The 17,718-nt window shown below is 45.4% G+C and overlaps 1 protein-coding gene across 2 annotated transcripts in view; it reads right to left on the bottom strand.

Moving 5' to 3' along the window:
* The window catches only part of LOC147430401 (SKP1-like protein 21), a 102,974-nt gene extending 85,539 nt beyond the window's left edge, over positions 1 to 17,435 (bottom strand). Inside the window, exon 1 of one of the 2 annotated variants that reach the window (XR_015185786.1) lies at positions 17,205 to 17,431. The gene's annotated coding sequence lies outside the window, so the exon portion shown is untranslated. Of the gene's footprint in view, positions 1 to 17,204 lie in introns of both variants that reach the window. The other variant, XM_086494864.1, reaches the window with a different exon arrangement.
* Between the last annotated feature and the right edge of the window lie 283 nt (positions 17,436 to 17,718).

Here is a 17,718-nt window from a genome sequence, read left to right as displayed (position 1 = left end):
TTGAAGCATGGCTCTTGGTTGGATTTGCACTCCATAGCCAAGAGTGTTGGTGTAGGCTCTCAACCTCTACTTGCTTGGAGAAGGAGAGGGAGCTCTTGCACTTTGCATAGTACACAATGAGAGTGCTTGTGAGTGTGTGTGGGTGAGTATACCCCCTAGGCACCCCCCTAGCTTGCTTGGGTCGACCCCCCCTTGTAGCTCATGCTTGAAGCTCATTGGACCCCTCCAGGCCTGGCCAATCACAAGCAGGAGCCATTACAAGCAACATGGGTAGCCTTGGGACAAGTGTCCCCCTTTCCCCTTTGAGAGAGAGGACTTGATAAATGCTAAAACAATTAGATAATTCATGTAATTTATCATTAGACCCCTTTGAAGCCTAGCCAATAGGCTTCAAGCAACACATGAAGGTAACATGGGTAGGGCCTGACATGTGTCCTTGCTGCCTCTTCAAGTTGGGGCTTCCCTTGTGTGTGTGAGTGGGTGTTCTCTCTCTAGCCCCTAGGAAAAGGGCTCGCCCCCCCTCTTGTAGGAATGCTTTTGACTTTAGGTGATCAAGCACCTTACTCACCAAGCATGACAAAGCACTTGAACTAGGGGGTGTTCCCACAAGCATCTCAGGCAAGCTTCTCAAGGCACCTCAAGTACTTTAATCATGCAGCAAGTCAAGCACCTCAAGCATGGAGCCAGTCAAGCACCTCAAGCATCTTAATCAAGCACCTCAAGCATGACAAACACCTCAAGCACGACAAGCACCTCAAGCAGGACAAGCACCTCGAGCTTGGGCCGGGTTCCCACCTCAAGCTCAGCCCTGGCTTACCTAAGGTCAAAGGACTTTTACACACATTTATTGGAGGTCTTCAATGAAGCTAACCCTAAGGTCTTATGCTCCATTGGTTAGCCTTGCTCTTTGATAGACCATCTCCCTTTTGGGCCCCTTTACCATTGGCCCCGTGTTGAGATAGATCTATAAACACATATCTATATCTTAACACTTGTTCCCGTTTATTCTCCCACATTAAGTGATCAATTTAATATGAGAAAATCATTTGGGTTGGTTAGATATTAGATTTTATGACAACTTGCATTAGTCTCATGCATTCCATTTGTACCAGATTGTGCAATCATAAGTAGACCACTTTTGCCGACGAGAGTGGGGCCTTCGGAGGAGGGTTTGACGACGTCTCTAGTGTCGTATCTCTATTCTCTCTCTATCTCTCAGTCTCATACACTTCCATTCACAGTGTCCATTCACTTTATTTGTGATCATAGCATTCTCTCATTAAGAACAGAAGGTTCTACCTTCCATAATGTTATGTCCCGCTCACAGGAGAGGGGATCTAGCCCAGATGCTGTCGAGATGGGCGTCCAGTGTCCGGGGCGGACGTAGTGTGAACCCGGCCAGTGTGGCCGGCCATTATTATAAAAGGGAGGCCAAGGCCTCATTTACAATTATCGACCCCCATTGGCAGTGTGCCAGTGGTTAGCCCGCAAGGCTAGGAGTGCGCGAGGTCACCTCGAGGAGGTGAGGCCGGGTGGTATGGGACGCTCGGTCTTACAGGTACACGCCTACGTCCTAGGACGCTGGCCCCAGCACGGGGGAGTTGCCGGATGGTGGCTATGGTCGGGTGGTTCATCCGACGCGTATCTGTAGGCGGTCTGTGTAGCCGAGAGATCCTTTCTCTTTGTTCGTTTCATGGTATCAGAGCCGGCTTGGCTGCACGAGGGACTGTGTGCACACCTATGGATAGGTTCAAGTCGGATAGTCTTTGTTTCATGCAATTTTTGATGAAATAGTTATTTAATTAATCATTTTTCTTCTCATGAGTGTGCGTATAGGTGAAAATTAATGTTTCTTTGCTGTTTTTTTTATAAAATTCAGTAATCTGACAGGCGGGAATGTTGAAAGTCAGGAAGTTATTTGTTAATTTACTGATTTCTTTTGTGAGTTTCGATGAAAATCACTTTATGCTGTTTAATTTGCTCACTGGGCATTAAATTTAGCATAGTTTATTGAACTCCCTTTGTATTCCTCTCTCTGAAGTGCTGCAGTGAGTAAATACATAGAGAGAGAGAGAGAGAGAGAGAAAGGGCGCATTGATTCCCCTTGCAGTCTCCAGTGTGGAGCGAAGGGAGGGGTGCTGCCCTTGATTTGCAGCAAAGAGGAGAGAGAGCTAAGCTCTTGCGCTGCACAAGAGGGGAGACGGGTTGCGCAAGTGGGCACAAAGAGAGAGCGCACACGGGTCCAGCGGACTTTTTTTTTTGCGTTGGCTCCTAGCTAGAGGCCCCTTCGCGTGCTGCTGGAGGCCCCTTGTGCGTGTTGGCCACGGGCAACCACACGCCCTCTCCTCTCCTTCGTGACCTCCACGCGGCACCATCAGCGCGCAGCTTCTTTTTTTTTACGCTGCAGAATTTGCGTTGATTTTTTTTTAAAGGGGGTGCCCATTATGTTATGTGGCCAAGGACACTTACATTTTTTTTTGAAGTATGGTCTGGACACTTCATTTTTTTTAAGTTAAATGTGAACCCTGCATATTGTTAATAAACTCACTTACAGAGTTGCAGAAACTTACAGAGACCTTATTTCTTCAGTCTCCTGCTTCTCCCTCGCGCTTCCTCTCTCTCACCTGCTTGCGCTCCCGCGCTCCCGCTATCACCTGCTCGCCTTCAGACGCTCACGCCGACGCGTGCAGCTCCTCGAACTTCACTTTTTCGCAACCGAAAAGTGCAGAAAAGGCCCGGTTTGCGTACAAATTCTAGTTTTTTCACGCACTTCGCCATGGATTCCTCCAGCTCAGATGTGCAACGTGACGACGCGCCAGGTAACATCCAAATTCCATTCACGCATGCTCTCTACACATGGATTACAAGCACTTTCCAGAGTTTCGACCTACGTGTTACCGCTCTAGAAAACGTGAATGTTCAGACGAACCTTCGCTTGGCCTCTCTCGAAGGGATCGTACAGGGGCTCAGTTCCCGACTTTCCACTCTCGAAAATATGGCCCAATCGACGACTGCGTGTATTTCCGAGGGGGAAACCCATCTCTAGCAATTGCGGATGCAGATTGCTGCTTTTGGACGTTCGCAAGGTGGTCCGACTGCCACAATTCTGTACAAAACTACAAATTTCTCAGGTGAAGAGAAGGAGTGTACGGAATTGGCCGTAAATAACTGGCTGCACCAGTGGACCACATACTTTGATCTCCATGGGGAGCATGATGACTGGAGGATTCAGATGATTCCTCTCTATCTGCACAGTAAGGCGCTTACCTGGTTGCGTGACATGACAGAGAAGCGTACGACGTGGACTGATTTTTGTGTGAAATTCAAGAGGGATTTCGCCAAAATGGACCCTTTGAAAGCTTATGCCAAACTGCAGTCTTTCGATGAAAACTCTATCTTTTGATAAATATACGACAGCTTTCAAAGAGGCGCTCACCTTCTGCAAGGTGGATTCTACGCACACCGTGCACATGTACTTGCTAGGGTTACATGAAGATTATCAAGGACAAAGCCCCGACTGATGTCGACGATGCAGTGGCAAAGGCCAGGACGTTCCATTTGATAAATGGAGCGAACTATGAGAAGAAAAGAACTGCAGACCATCAATCCAGTGAGGGTGCTTCGAGGAAGCGACCCCGATTCCAGCATAAGTCCAAATCACCGCCGAGATCTTCTCAGGAAAATAAGAAAGCCAGAAATGCTTCAGTTGCTGATGCAGTGAAGAAGGGGGCTTGCTTCGGATGTGGCCAGACGGGTCACCAAATCAAGGATTGCCCCAAGAAGAAAAAGACGCAGAAACCGCAACTCCGTCCTTCGGTTCAAATCCACGAGATCTCAGGTAACTCTGATGTTGTTCAAGTTTGAATCCATCATTTAGCGCACAATTCATGCACTCATTGTACTTTTAGCACCAAAGTGTTTGATAAGCACGATCTTCTCCGTTTTCTCGGGAAGATCAATGGTCACGATGTGACCGTACTCCTTGATAATGGAAGCTCACACAATTTTGTGGATGCAAAATTGGTGCAGAAACTGAGCCTGCAGAAGCGGGACAGTGACCATGAGTATCGCGTGAAGATGGCTTGTGGCGTGGATACGGATGTATGCAATCGGATGGTTCCAAACTTGTCGCTCGAGCTGGCTGATTACAAAGAGAACCTGGATTTCCACATCATGCACATGGACAGAGCAGATGTTATTTTAGGAATTCCATGGTTTTATGATAAACAAGACTCATTGTATATAGACTATGTACATCACCTCTCTTGTTTTTGTTAAGCAGAACATGCCTCATGTATCTGTGTCGCTTTGTAATCAGAAGTCTGTAAATAATGGTTTTGCAATACCAGTTGTTACTGCTTTGGAAATGTATAAAGAAATAAAGTCTTCTGATGTTGACTTTTATCAATGTGTACCATCTGCTTGGTTTGATTCATTAGTGCTTGGTACTTCTGTCACTGAATTTCGTACAAATGTTTCATGTTCTTCTGTTGAACTTGGGGATTCCGACGAATCCAATCTTATCCGAGAAATCATGACTGATTTCAAGGATGTTTTTCCTAATGATCTACCTCCTGGCTTGCCGCCTTCGAGAGGAGTAGATCATGGTATTGAGTTGGTGGCTGATAGTCAGCCCTTCTCAAAGCAACCCTATCGGTTTAGGAAAACCGAGGAGGACGAGATTCAGCGATAGCTGAAGGATTATCTCGACAGGGGTTTTGTTTGGCCTAGCAAATCCCAGTGGGGAGCGCCAGTGCTACTTTCTCGAAAGAAGGATAACACTAAGCGCTTCTGCGTGGATTACAAGGGGTTGAATAAACTCACTGTCAAGAACAAGTATCCGCTCCCGCGCATGGACGATCTGATTGATCGGCTCCATAGAGCGTTGTATTTTACGAAGATAGACCTGCGATCAGGCTATCATTAGATACGGATCAAACTGGAAGATATTCCTAAGACAGGCTTCCATACGCGTTATGGTCACTACGAGTTTTCGGTCTTGCCTTTTGGTTTGACCAATGCTCCAGCTACGTTCCAACAGATGATGAATGATCTGTTGAGACCATTCTTAGGAAACTTCATTGTTGTATTTCTCGATCATATCTTGATCTATAGCCGAAGTTTGTCTGAGCACCTAATGCATATACGCACTGTTCTCGAAGTACTGAGAACTGAGAAGCTTTATCCTAAGGCTTCTAAGTGTGAATTCTTTAAGAAAGAGCTTCTATACTTAGGTCACATCATTACTGGCGATGGAATTCGCGTCGACCCTAAAAAATTGGATAAAGTGCGAAATTGGCCCATTCTGAAGAATGTGCGCCAAGTCCTTTTTAGGCTTTACTGGATTCTTTCGCAAGTTTATCAAGGATTACTCAAAAGTTGTTGCTCCGCTTACGCAACTTTTAAAAGGAGGGGTGAAAGGGCCGAAGACTTTTGGGTCCTCGTCGTAAAGGTAATCCCCCTGTTGTCTGGAATGAGCATCTCGACGAGAGCTTTCGGACACTAAAGCACTTGGTGACTACTGCGCCAATATTGCACATTGTGGATCCTAGCAAACCGTTTGTGGTTGAAACGGATGCTAGTGATTATGCTATTGGTGCGGCATTATACCAAGATGGACATCCTGTTGCATTTGAAAGTAAGAAGCTTTCTGACGCTGAGATGCGTTATCCAACGTATGAAAAGGAGCTTTACGCCGTAGTCCACGCCCTGAGGAAATGGCGGCACTACTTGTATGGCTCTACGTTTGTTGCATGGACAGATCATCATTCCTTGCGCTATGTTTGTAATCAGGGTGATCTCAGAGGCCAAAAGGCTAGATGGGTTGAGCTTATGCAAGAGTTTGACTTTGAGATCCGTTATAGAAAAGGATCCAGCAATCGAGTTGCCGATGCGCTCAGCAGGAGGTCAATGCCTTGTCTATGGCTGAAATCTCGACAGATTTCTATCTCTCTCTCCAAGGGCTATGTCGTTCCGATGGCCATTTTGGCAAGATATGGAACCAGGTCGAAGCGGGGCATGACTCGCATACAAGCTTGGGTGGTTCGGAGACCCAAGTGAGTCGTACTGGAGAGACGAGACAGCGACAATATTCCATTAGAGGTGGACTATTGTTCAGAAATGGTAAAGTCTGCGTGCCGAAAATCAATTAGATTCGACAAAGGATTTTGTGCGAATGCCACGATGTTCCTAGCACTGGGCACCCAGGCATCCAGAGAACTTTGGCTTTGGTCAAGCGATATTTCTATTGGCCAAGGATGCGCTCTTACATAGAGAGCTATGTGAAGAGATGCGCTTAGTGTCAGGTCAATAAGGCGGAGCGCCTTAGAAAAGCTGGCCTGCTACACCCATTGGAAATCCCAGATGCCAAGTGGCAGTGTTTCCATGGACTTCATTGTTGGTTTGCCAAATACTAGTTGGGGTAATGACGCTATTTGGGTTGTAGTCGATAGACCCACAAAAATGGCGAAGTTTATACCAACGAAGTCGACAGTAAAAAGCCATGAGTTGGCGGTTTTATTTGTCGATCAGCTTTATAAGCTGTATGGTCTCCTAGAAGATATCGTCAGTGATCGTGATACTAAGTTCACTGGCCGATTTTGGCGAGATGTCTTTGCTCACCTTCAGACGAAGTTGAGTATGTCGTCTTCTGACCATCCTGAGTCCGACGGACAAACTGAGAGGATGAATCAGACGTTAGAGGACATGTTGAGAGCCTATGTCTCTCATAGGCAGTCTGACTGGGAAGGGTATCTTCCACAATTAGAGTTTGCCTATAATAGTAGCAAGCATTCTGCTACTGGATTTAGCCCGTTCATGCTGATGTATGGATTTGAGCCTAAATCCCCAAAAGTTATTGGCTTAGAGAAAGTCAAGGAACGCCAAGCTCGTGATTTCCTGTATGACATGCAGGAAATGCTCGAATTGGCTAAGGATAGTATAAGAACGGCTCGTGATCGAGTCACTACTTATGCTAATCAAAAGAGGTCCCCAAGGACTCTAGATGTGGGACAATGGGTCTATCGAAGATACCCAAGGATTCCAAGACTATGCGAACAGGAAAGCATTATAAGCTTTTAGCTAGATATTGTGGTCCGTTCTTAATCACAAAGAAGATTGGCCAAGTTGCCTACAAGCTGGCTCTTCCTTCGGATGTTAGTGTACATCCAGTGTTTCATGTCAGCCACCTTAAAGTGAAATTGGGCGAAGCTGACGTTGTGGTGCCTATCGAGGAAAATGTATGGCAATATATGCAAACTGAGTATATTCCTCGAGAATTAGAAGCGGTTTTAGATCATCGTACCCGTCATTCACGTCAAAAGGCTTATGACGAGTACTTAATTAAATGGAAGGGTCAATCTGAAAGATTTGCTACTTGGGAACCTGTTAGAGCTTTAAAGGCTCAGTATCCCCACTTCATTGATGAGGATATCAATGATTCTTAAGGGGGGAAGTATGTTATGTCCCGCTCACAGGAGAGGGGATCTAGCCCAGATGCCGTCGAGATGGGCGTCCAGTGTCCGGGCGGACATAGTGTGAACCCGGCCAGTGTGGCCGGCCATTATTAAAAAAGGAAGGCCAAGGCCTCATTTACAATTATCGACCCCCATTGGCAGAGTGCCAGTGGTTAGCCCGCGAGGCTAGGAGTGCGTGAGGTCACCTCGAGGAGGTGAGGCCGGGTGGTATGGGACGCTCGGTCTTACAGGTGCACGCCTACGTCCTCGGACGCTGGCCCAGCACGGGGGGACTGCTGGATGGTGGCTATGGTCGGGTGGTTCGTTCGACGCGTATCTGTAGGCAGTCCGTGTAGCCGAGAGATCCTCTCTTTGTTCGTTTCACATAAGAACAAAAAAAACCTTGAGCACAATTCGGAGCACTCATCTTGAGCAAAGCGCAAACATTCATTCCGTTGCACCTAACATTGGTATCAGAGCTTTGGCAGTGTTTTGTATCACTCAAGGAAAGAATCACAAGAAATTTTTTTTCTTGTTGTGATCGTGTGAACCCAAGTTCGCTTGGGCGTGTCGATTCCTAATCGTGTTTTTGAAGAGTGATAGGAATCCCCAAAAAGAAGGGCTTGTCCAGCCTCCCCTTGTGTTTCTTTTCACTCATTGAGAGCGGACCGTGCACTTAGCGGCCGGCCAATCGACGTGAGGTGGGAAAAAGCAACCTTGGTGTGAGTGCAAGGCCGCAAAGGGGTGCGCCTGCAGAAAGGAGTAGAACTCGGGTGAAGAGAAGATCCTTCTCAACACGGTTTGCAAGCGAAAGAAAACCTCAAGAACCTCAAGAACCCCAAGAACCCAAGTTCCTCGTGAACTTAAGAACCCAAGACCCCCAAGAACCCAAGTTCCTCGTGAACTTAAGAACCCAAGACCACAAGAACCCACAACTTCACTGGATGGTCATCACTCGAAGCGGAATGGCTACTTCGCTTGGAGGTGATGAGCATGAGAGAGGCGAAGAAGAATTTTCCCCACCGGGAGGTTTTTCCGACCCTCCCCCTTCCCCAACGAGTTGTACCAACTCCTATGGAGGCTTTCGACAAGAGGATGATGGACAAGAAGTTAGAAAGCGAAGAAAGAATCGCAGCCATAGAGCGTAAGTACCAAGAAAGAATGGCAGTCATAGCCCGAGCGAGCGAGCAAGCCCGCTTGGAAGCCAAAGTAAGAAAAGCAGAAAGAGAGGAGCGTGAGCGTGAGCAAGCGCACTTGGCGGCCGAACAAAGCGCTCGACACATGAAAGAGATGTTGCGACTCTTTTCTCAAGTTCAGACACAAATGCAAGAAATTCGGGAAAAGGAGACTCTCTCGGTCTCTTCTTCTCCAAAGCATGACACACACGATTTGCATGATGATAAGCATGATGAATTGCATGATAATGATGAGCATGATGATTTGGATGATAAGAACAAGCATGATGATTTGCATGATGATCAAGATGTGATTTCTCACAAGCATGATGTTTTGCATGATCAAGATGTGATTTCTCACAAGCATGATGAGTTGCATGAAGATGATGTGATTGTTCACAAGGATGATGTGTTAGTGGATGCTTTAGCGAAGCTAACCTCGTTGCAGATTCGATCAATCACGAAGAATCGATCTTGGCTTTCGAGTCGAGGTCCATAGATCCCCCACAAGAAGATTCGATAGATCCCGAAGAACCGATCTTAGCTCTCGAGCCTAAATCCAAAGAACCTTCAAAGGAAGTATTATGTGTTCGCATGATTGATACGCACGCATTGTACGAGTGTTTCATTCATGATCGTTTCCTGTATTTTAGTCAGCGTCTTTATGTGATCCCTTTTACTAGGCATGACATATTGTACGTTGAGCACGTTTCACTCGTGGATGAGCACAAATGTATGCGGATTTTTCATGAAAAGCAGAAAAGTATGTATGTAAGGAAGTCACATTCCATGTCTCTTGTCACCAGCGTGTGACTACTATCTATCCTTTTTGTTGATTTCTTTCTTATTATCTATTTACTTTCACTTTTTGGAAACACCCCTCGGGAAATCTAACTGCCCTGCATTGCATAGCTAGTGTGGAACTGTCCAGAGGGAGTCCAGGCCTGAGGGCAAGAGAGCACTAAGGTTGGACAAGGACTATGGTTAGCCAAGTGGGGTCATTGACTAGCCAAAGTGGAATCCTTTGCTACAGAGGCTACATTTCACTTCTGGATGTGGCCGCAGTGTACAAAGAGGGTCGGATGACCTAGAAAGATACAATGGCAGCATCTCCTAAAATTTAGGGAACTGCTATTTTGGGACCTGAAAATGTGTTGACGTCATTACCTCCGGAATGACAAAGGGAACATTTTCTTGGTCTGCCGTGAAGTCAATTGGGCAGCCGGTTGGGAGATTTTTAGGCGGCAACCCCGAAACGGGAAAATGCTTATAAATGTGCCAAGTGGCACCTTCTGGTGCACTTGCCTCATGCAACAAGAAGTGGCGCTGAATTTAGGAGGGGGAGAGCCTCATTTTCAGATTTTGTCACAGGTTAAGAGCTATGGAGTGCTTGCTTTCCCTCTTATGCACAGTGCGGTGCCAGGAGTGATGCCCTGCACGCTACGCACTGCCCTCTCTCTCCCCTTTGGCAATATGTTATGCCCCTCTAGTGGGCTCTTCATTTGACCAATGTACAGTTGTGTGGGTTCATGCACGATTGCCGAGGCAAGAGCCTCTTGTACAGGTACTGGATTAGCTAGCGGCTAATCCCCCCACAGGTACAGGTGAATTCGGAGAGGTTTCATGCCAGAAACCTCGTCCGATTCAAAGGGCAAGTAGCCCTACAGGTGCGGGAGCTCGAGGACTTGCTAGGGATGCGACCGGCACGCGAAACGGAGCCCGAAACAGTAAATTACAGCCTGCTGTGTATTTTTGCAGGTTTAGGGTTTTGGCCCTAAACGGACCCTAATACCCCCAGGAGGTTCGGGGATGCAAGGGGACCGCTGTACAGAGGATCTGGCACATTTTCAGGGCTGAAAACAGAGAATTCAGCGTGCTGCAGATTCTCGCCAGGTTTTGCAAAGTGCCCGTATGCGTCGGGAAAGTCGACCAATGCGTGGGAATACTGACTGTGAAGGGTTCTAGTACAGTTATGCTGCCGAAATCGGGCTGGAACAGTGGAAATTCAGCCGAGTTTGTGCGGGGCAGCTTGTAGGAACCACAGCGTTTATTCCCTCTTTTGAACAATAAAGAAATACCGAAAGGGGCGCCTAAGTTAGGGGCCAATCTGGTGTCCGTCTACTCATACAGGTGCAATCTAGCAGCCTGTATCCCTCTCCCCTTTGTTGTGTCTTGAAAGTACAGGTAAAATAGACGACTAATAATGGGTGAAAGCTAAATCAAGGTTTGAAGTAAAGTCTACCGCCCTTTTTGGATTGAACAGGCCGGTTTCATCTCTTCCTTGGCATAACACATTTGTAGAAAGAGCACATGAAAGAATGAGCACCAAGCATGGGCATGCGTTGTGAATTGCCACGGTTGATTGCTCTAGATCATAAGAGAAAGATTCGATATCATTGTTTGCATGTGTTTGATGAACGGTTTGTCACTCCGTCTTTATGTTCATCTACATTGCATACACAGTCTTTAGAGAAGACAAGATTTTTTCCACTCACTTTACATGGAATAGGTATGTTTATGGTTTTGTGTTGGAAATGGTTTCAGGAATTTTCAACCATGGAGATTCTTGAAGAAAAAAGAAGCATGACTCTCGACGATTGAAGCATCGAAGGAGCCACACGAGACTGTCGCTTTCGGCGCGGCCCAAAGAAGCAAGCGTTGCAGACCTTTATGAAGTTCAAGTACCGCACGACCCACACATCAGAGTGGGCCGGCGAAGAGTCCCTTCCAGGATTCTCGATACTATTGGCGATCTCCCTCGATGCCATTCAGTTTTGTACCAGTACCTCACTTTGAAAAGGCGAGGATGTCACGTGACACATCCAACCCTATGTGTACATGGACAAGCTACAGCATAACAGGATTCAGTCAGTCCAATCAATCTAGATTAGAAGTGATCTGGCACTTTTGTGAGTCTATTCGTAGACCGTGCATGCCCAGTCACTTAGTGTAGATGCATATCCTCTGGTTGCACACAACATGATCATAAGCATCCATCAGCATCCTTCAGGGGAATTTTCCAGTGCATTTAGCCTATTTTGCCTATTTTTGACATTTTTCACTTATTATTTTTAAGTGACTTTTGTTGGAGAGTAGGTAGGGCAATTTTGCTAAGTTTGTATATAAGCAAACTAGAGCTAGCACAAGACCTTGGCGGTTTCCCCCACCAAGCAAGAAGAAATTCAGTCCCTAGCGTTTTTCCTTCCACAAGCCTTCATCGCCAAAAGATTCAGCCAGCCATCTAGCGTTTTTGAAACCAGCAAGCTCGCGTTTTTTATCTGCATCAGCAGCATTTTTCAGCATGGAGAACCCGCAAGTACGACCCTAGAACAGTAGCAGATTCAGCCCCAAAAAGACCTCAGTTTTCAGCCTTGAAGATCATCAGTTTTCAGCCCTAAACCTGCAGATCTTCAACGTCAAAGACCCACAGAAAACAGCCCCCAAATCAGCGTTTTTGGACTAGTCGCAGATTTCAGCCCATAGCGTTTTTGGACAGCAGTAGAAAGATTGCAGATTTCAGCCCTTAGGTCGACTTCGTCATCCCCGTCGTCATCGTCGACATAGCCTAGACTTGCATCAGTCTCATGCATTCCATTTGTACCAGATTGTGCAATCATAAGTAGACCACTCTCGCCGACGAGAGTGGGGCCTTCGGAGGAGGGTTTTACGTCTGGTGTGGTATCTCTCTTCTCTCTCTATCTCTCAGTCCCATACACTTCCATTCACAGTGTCTATTCACTTTGTTTGTGATCATAGCATTCTCTCATTAAGAACGGAAGGTTCTACCTTCCATAAGAACAAAAAAAAACCTTGAGCACAGTTCGGAGCACTCATCTTGAGCAAAGCGCAAACATTCATTCCGCAGCACCTAACAAGGAGAAGGAGACTCTCTCAGTCCTTTCTTCTCCAAAGCACGACACACATGTTTGCATGATAGAGATGTGATTGTTCGCAAGGATGATGGTTTGAATGATGATATTTCTAGTGAAGCTAACCTCATTGCAGATACGATCAGTCACAAGGGACCGATCTTCGCTCTCGAGTCGAGGTCCAAAAACCCACTCAGGAAGTATTGTGTGTTCGCATGATTGGTCAGCACGCATTGTTCGAGTTTTTCATTCGTGACAATTTCTTGTATTTTCGTCACACTCTTTATCTGTTCCCTTTTCACAGGCATGCCGTATTGTACGATGCGTATAACTAACTCACGGATGTATGCGGATCACTCTCGAAAAGAAAAAAAGTTTGCATTCAAGGAATTCACATTGTTTAGCGATGGTCCGTTTCGTCAATCGCTTTTACATGTCTCTTCCTTGGCATGACACAGTCTTAGAAAGAGCGCGAGAAAGATTGGCCATCAAGCATCGGCATTTCCGTTGTGATTTGCCGCAGTTGAAAAATTTAGGTCGAAAAGTCAAGTTTTGATCCCACTTTTTACGTGCGTTTGGTGAACGGTTTGGCACTCCATCACTTTGTTCATCTGCATTGCATGCACAGTCTTTTAGGAAGAATAGTATTTTCCCAGTTACTCTCCATGGAATGGGTACGATTATGATTTTGTGTTGGAAGTGGTTTCAGGAATTTTCCTCCTCGGGGATTCTTGAAGAAGGTAGACCCACTACCATAGCCAAAGTTAGAGCATTGAAGCCACAACAGATCATTTTGTGTCGCTTTCGATGCAGCCCAAAGAAGCAAGCACTGCAAACCTTCATGAAGTTCAAGTATCGCACGACCCACGCATTAGAGTGGGCCGGCGAAGAGTTTTTCACAGGATTCCACATGTTGTTGGCGCACCCCCTCGACTCCATACAGCTCGGTACAAGTACCTCACTTTGAAAAGGAGGGGATGTCACGTGCACAACTAACCTATGTGCATGTGGATAAGCTATCTCAAGTCTAGGGTTCAGCTCAACCCAGGAAGTGTTCTGGCACTCTTGTGAGCCTGTGCGCAGGCCGTGCACGTCCAGGCACTTACAGTAGTTGCATATCCTCTCATTGCACATAGCAGAATCATTAGCATGACATGCAGTCTCCATCATGAGCATTTTCCAGAGCATAGAACCCTTTTTGCCAAAAATACACATTTTTCACTTATTATTTAATAAGTAACTTTAGTAGTAATAAGTAACTTTAGTAGGAAAAGTGAGTAGGGCAAATTGCTAAGGCACTATCAAAGAATCCTAGCGCTAGCATTTTTTAGCAAAAGAGACAGAAGTTCCAGCAACTTGCAGTGTTCTCTCCTCGGCAAGACCGGTAGAAGATAGCCTAGCGTTTTCAGTCAACAAAAGCAGATAGCGTTTTTGGATGCAAATTCTCTAGCATTTTTATTACAGATCAGCCTGGCGTTTCCAGTTTACAGATCTAGCCTAGCGTTTTCATCAACAACAGATCCAGCCTGGCGTTTCCGGTTCCCAGATCAAGCCTAGCGTTTTCGACGCCAAATCAGCCTACCACATCAGCGTTTTCAGTTTCCAGCAACTAGCCACAGCAGATTCAGCCCTTAGCCTCGCAGATCTCACCTACCCGCAGCAGATCCTCGTAGTACCAACGAGTCAGCCAACATTTACAGTTTCAGCCCGTTGTTTTCAGTTTTCAGCATCTGCGTTTTCAACGCATCGTCGTCAAGTCGTCGTCGTCGTCATCCTCGCCGACACAATGTCAGATATCAGAAAAAAGTCAACATTTTGCAGATTTCAACAGTTTAGCCCTAGCGTTTTCAATTTTCAGCCCGTCATCATTGTCGTCAACATCGTCGGCAAGTCCATTGCATCTAGACCATTGTACCAGATTTGTGCAATCTATAGACCTCTCGCCATAAAGAGGGGGGCCCTTGGAGGAGGGTTTGAGAACCATCTGGTGTCGTATTCTTCTCTCTCTCTCTCTCTCTCTCTCTCTCTCTCTCTCTCTCTCTCTCTCTCTCTCTCTCTCTCTCTCTGTCTCTCTGCACTTTCATTCATAGTAGCATTCACTTTGTTTGTGATCATCGCACTCTCTCTCTAAAGGACGGAAGGCTCTCCCTTCCGAAAGTAAAAGGAACCCTTGAGCACATTTCGGAGCACTCGTCTTGAGCAATATCAACATCCACTTCCGCTGCATTTTACATATTGGGACTCGTGTGTCGAAGTTCAAGTTATTGATGTTTGAATCTGTGTGTCAGAGTTCAAGGCACACTACATTTGGCAAGAAAGTAGCACCTAAAAAACGTGTTTTTTAAATAGTGTACAGAACGGGACGTTTTAAAACGTTAAGTATGTTTGCCTTGTTAAAAAAACGTGGGCAGTTTATAGACCTTAATTAAAGTTGGCTTGCCTTAGAGTTTAGGGTCTATAAATGTTAACTTTCCATTTAAATATGTGCAACATTTGACTTCAATAAATTATATACCTCTGTGTGGACCCATATAATATAATACTTGTAAAAAATATACATTTCAAGAAAACCCGACGTATTTTATTTTGATCCTCGAAAAATATGTCTAGTACGCGTATTAAAAGCCCCGTACAAAACGTCCCGTCCCGTACCTTAGATGCTATAAGAAACCAACGTGACATGTATAAAACACTATGGACATGTGCAAAATTCATTGTTGTTAGCCGGCTTATGGATAGGATGTGTTCCAAAATTCATTATCTTGGAAAGCTTGGACGTGATGTGTTCAAAGTTCACAAGTATCCCAACCGGTGTTGGGGTGTCCATGGTAGCTTCTACATCTACTTGGTCTTCCTATATATGTCCACTATGAGATGCAGAGATGGTGTTAAAGTTTATGCATCTCAAGTGAATGCCCAATGTGATCCTAGTTATTAATTTGTCCTTTCAGTATTTATTTTACTTATTTGACAAGATTCTAGTTAGGGCAATTTATATATATACCTTCATAAGTTCAGAATAGTCTGAACTCACGAATTATAAGAGGGAATAAAGCACTCATAAACTATAAAAGCAAGGGACACAAGAAAAGAAAAGAAAAACAAAAACAAACAAACAACCAAACTAAATCACTTTGTTTGCTATGAAACAAAACTAGATAAAACAAAACATTATTAACTTAAAAATGTTTTTAGAAAAGGCATGTGTATGTTGGGTCACCTAGTATTTTATCAATCCATTGCCATGGTTGGTTGGTTCAGCAAAACTCTCTCTCTCTTTCTCTCTCTCGTGCACACTCTCCATAGCTCTATACTTCCGCATCGTCGACTTTGACAATTCACACATACAGAGGGATTGCATGGGGATCTAGCTTGCACATGGTGGACACCCCTCGATTTGCCCTCGGTGTGGACATCCTATAAAGACTCAAAAGACACTGCTGAATCAGACACCCCTTGGTTTGCTCTTGGTGTGCGCATCCTTTACAGACACAAAGACACTACCTATGGACTTGCCCAAAGTCCAGTCAGCTTATTAGTAGCCTGGCCACTTGTCTGCACGCCGGGGATATCGCTACAAAGTTTTTGAGGGGACACCTAAGCCTCTAGCAATGGCAGTACGTGCCTTGAAGACTTTAGTTGGAGCTAATATACACACTTCAAGGCCAGTATGGCACAATACAAGGTAGCTCTGATGGAGCACAAAGACAATGCCGAGCTTTCATACAGCAATGGCGGCCATGGCCATTCTTCACGATTGGCCAGGGTATCCAGATGCACTATCGACCACCTACGTGGCTCCCCCCCCCCCCCCCCCCACCAAACCTCCTTTCGTGATTTAGTCTTTATATTTTTGTGAGCATGGGAGAGTCTCCCGTTTTTCTCTTGTACAATGTACCCTATTGCTATGGGAGATGTAGTCCATTGCACAATTTCAAAATACTAACAGAAAGGACCTTTTTCACGCAACACAAAGATGGTATCTCTTGTAAAGCCTCTCTTTAGGTGGGATTCTTTTGCCTACCAATTGCCCCACTTACAAAGGGTAGCAATGAGGGTTCTAGATCTATGGTTTCATTATGAATTGTGGTTTACCTAATCTCGTAATTCTCTCAAGTCTTTATATACCTAGATGAATCCAGGATAAATATGATTCAACTTTAGTCTACTCTCTTACAATGTCAGCACACTCAATTTCAATCCTCCTCCCACATCCAATTACATGACTTCTCAGCACCCCACTATGGTGGCTAACTCCAGGTAGTTTCCCACCTTGCACTTTGAGTGCCAGTTCAGAGCGAAGCACTCGAACCCCAAGATTTTCCCTTGCCATCACTTCAAAGCTCAGAATACCCATCAACAGATCAGAGCAGCACCCTGCCAGGCATAAGAGAAGTGTTGGACATCTCGGTATATTTGGCCTTACAAGACATCCTTGTCTGTATATACAAGCAGGGTGCGACAACACCAAGGTATTTCAAAGGCTGACTGCCTCATGTCGCTCTCTTCAAAAGCAGTGTTCAACACATAATCTCACTGCATTCTCTTAAACAGGTACACTTGGGCTGCATCGAGACAGGAAATTTGATTGTGTGCGCCACTGCAACACTCTGTGTGTGTGTGTGTGTGTGTGTGTGTGTGTGTGTGTGTGTGTGTGTGTGTGTGTGTGAGAGAGAGAGAGAGAGAGAGAGAGAGAGAGAGAGCACCTGAATACGCCACTGCACTGGCTATGGGCTGTACTCCAAATTGGCAGGCTCCAAGCACCTTGAAGAAACATCGACTACTGTATAGAAAATGAGGGTTAGTATTAACAGACAATGAGGGTTAGTTTCAATACTTAATTGACGACGCATATGTATATATGATTCTGCATCAACGGACAACTAGTGGTTCGACACTCTAGGCGGGATCCCCCCCAAATTTTCTCACACACAGGACTCAAAGTAAAAGTCAACATTTCAATGTTGATAATATACTAGTGAGAAAGAGAGAAACTACAAATAAGCAGAGGATAGATAAAGATTTAACGAAATGAGAATTTTCGTTCTACAACAGTGAAATCATAGAGGTTACACTACTTACTCCCTGAAAAGCTTTGGAATATGACTACATAATACTCTAGTGGTACTTTTTCAACAAGAAGATGCTCAACATATCGCAAGAGTTGGGAACACACACCACAAGGGGCCTTTTCTTGTTGTGACGCAATGGGCATCGCTT

The sequence above is a fragment of the Adiantum capillus-veneris genome, chromosome 22 (genome assembly GCF_014529385.1).
Source record: "Adiantum capillus-veneris isolate H3 chromosome 22, ASM1452938v2, whole genome shotgun sequence".
In the NCBI taxonomy this organism is placed as follows: Eukaryota; Viridiplantae; Streptophyta; class Polypodiopsida; order Polypodiales; family Pteridaceae; genus Adiantum; species Adiantum capillus-veneris.
The sequence above is the reverse complement of the archived record's forward strand: the minus strand, read 5'-3'. Positions and strand labels throughout refer to the sequence as shown.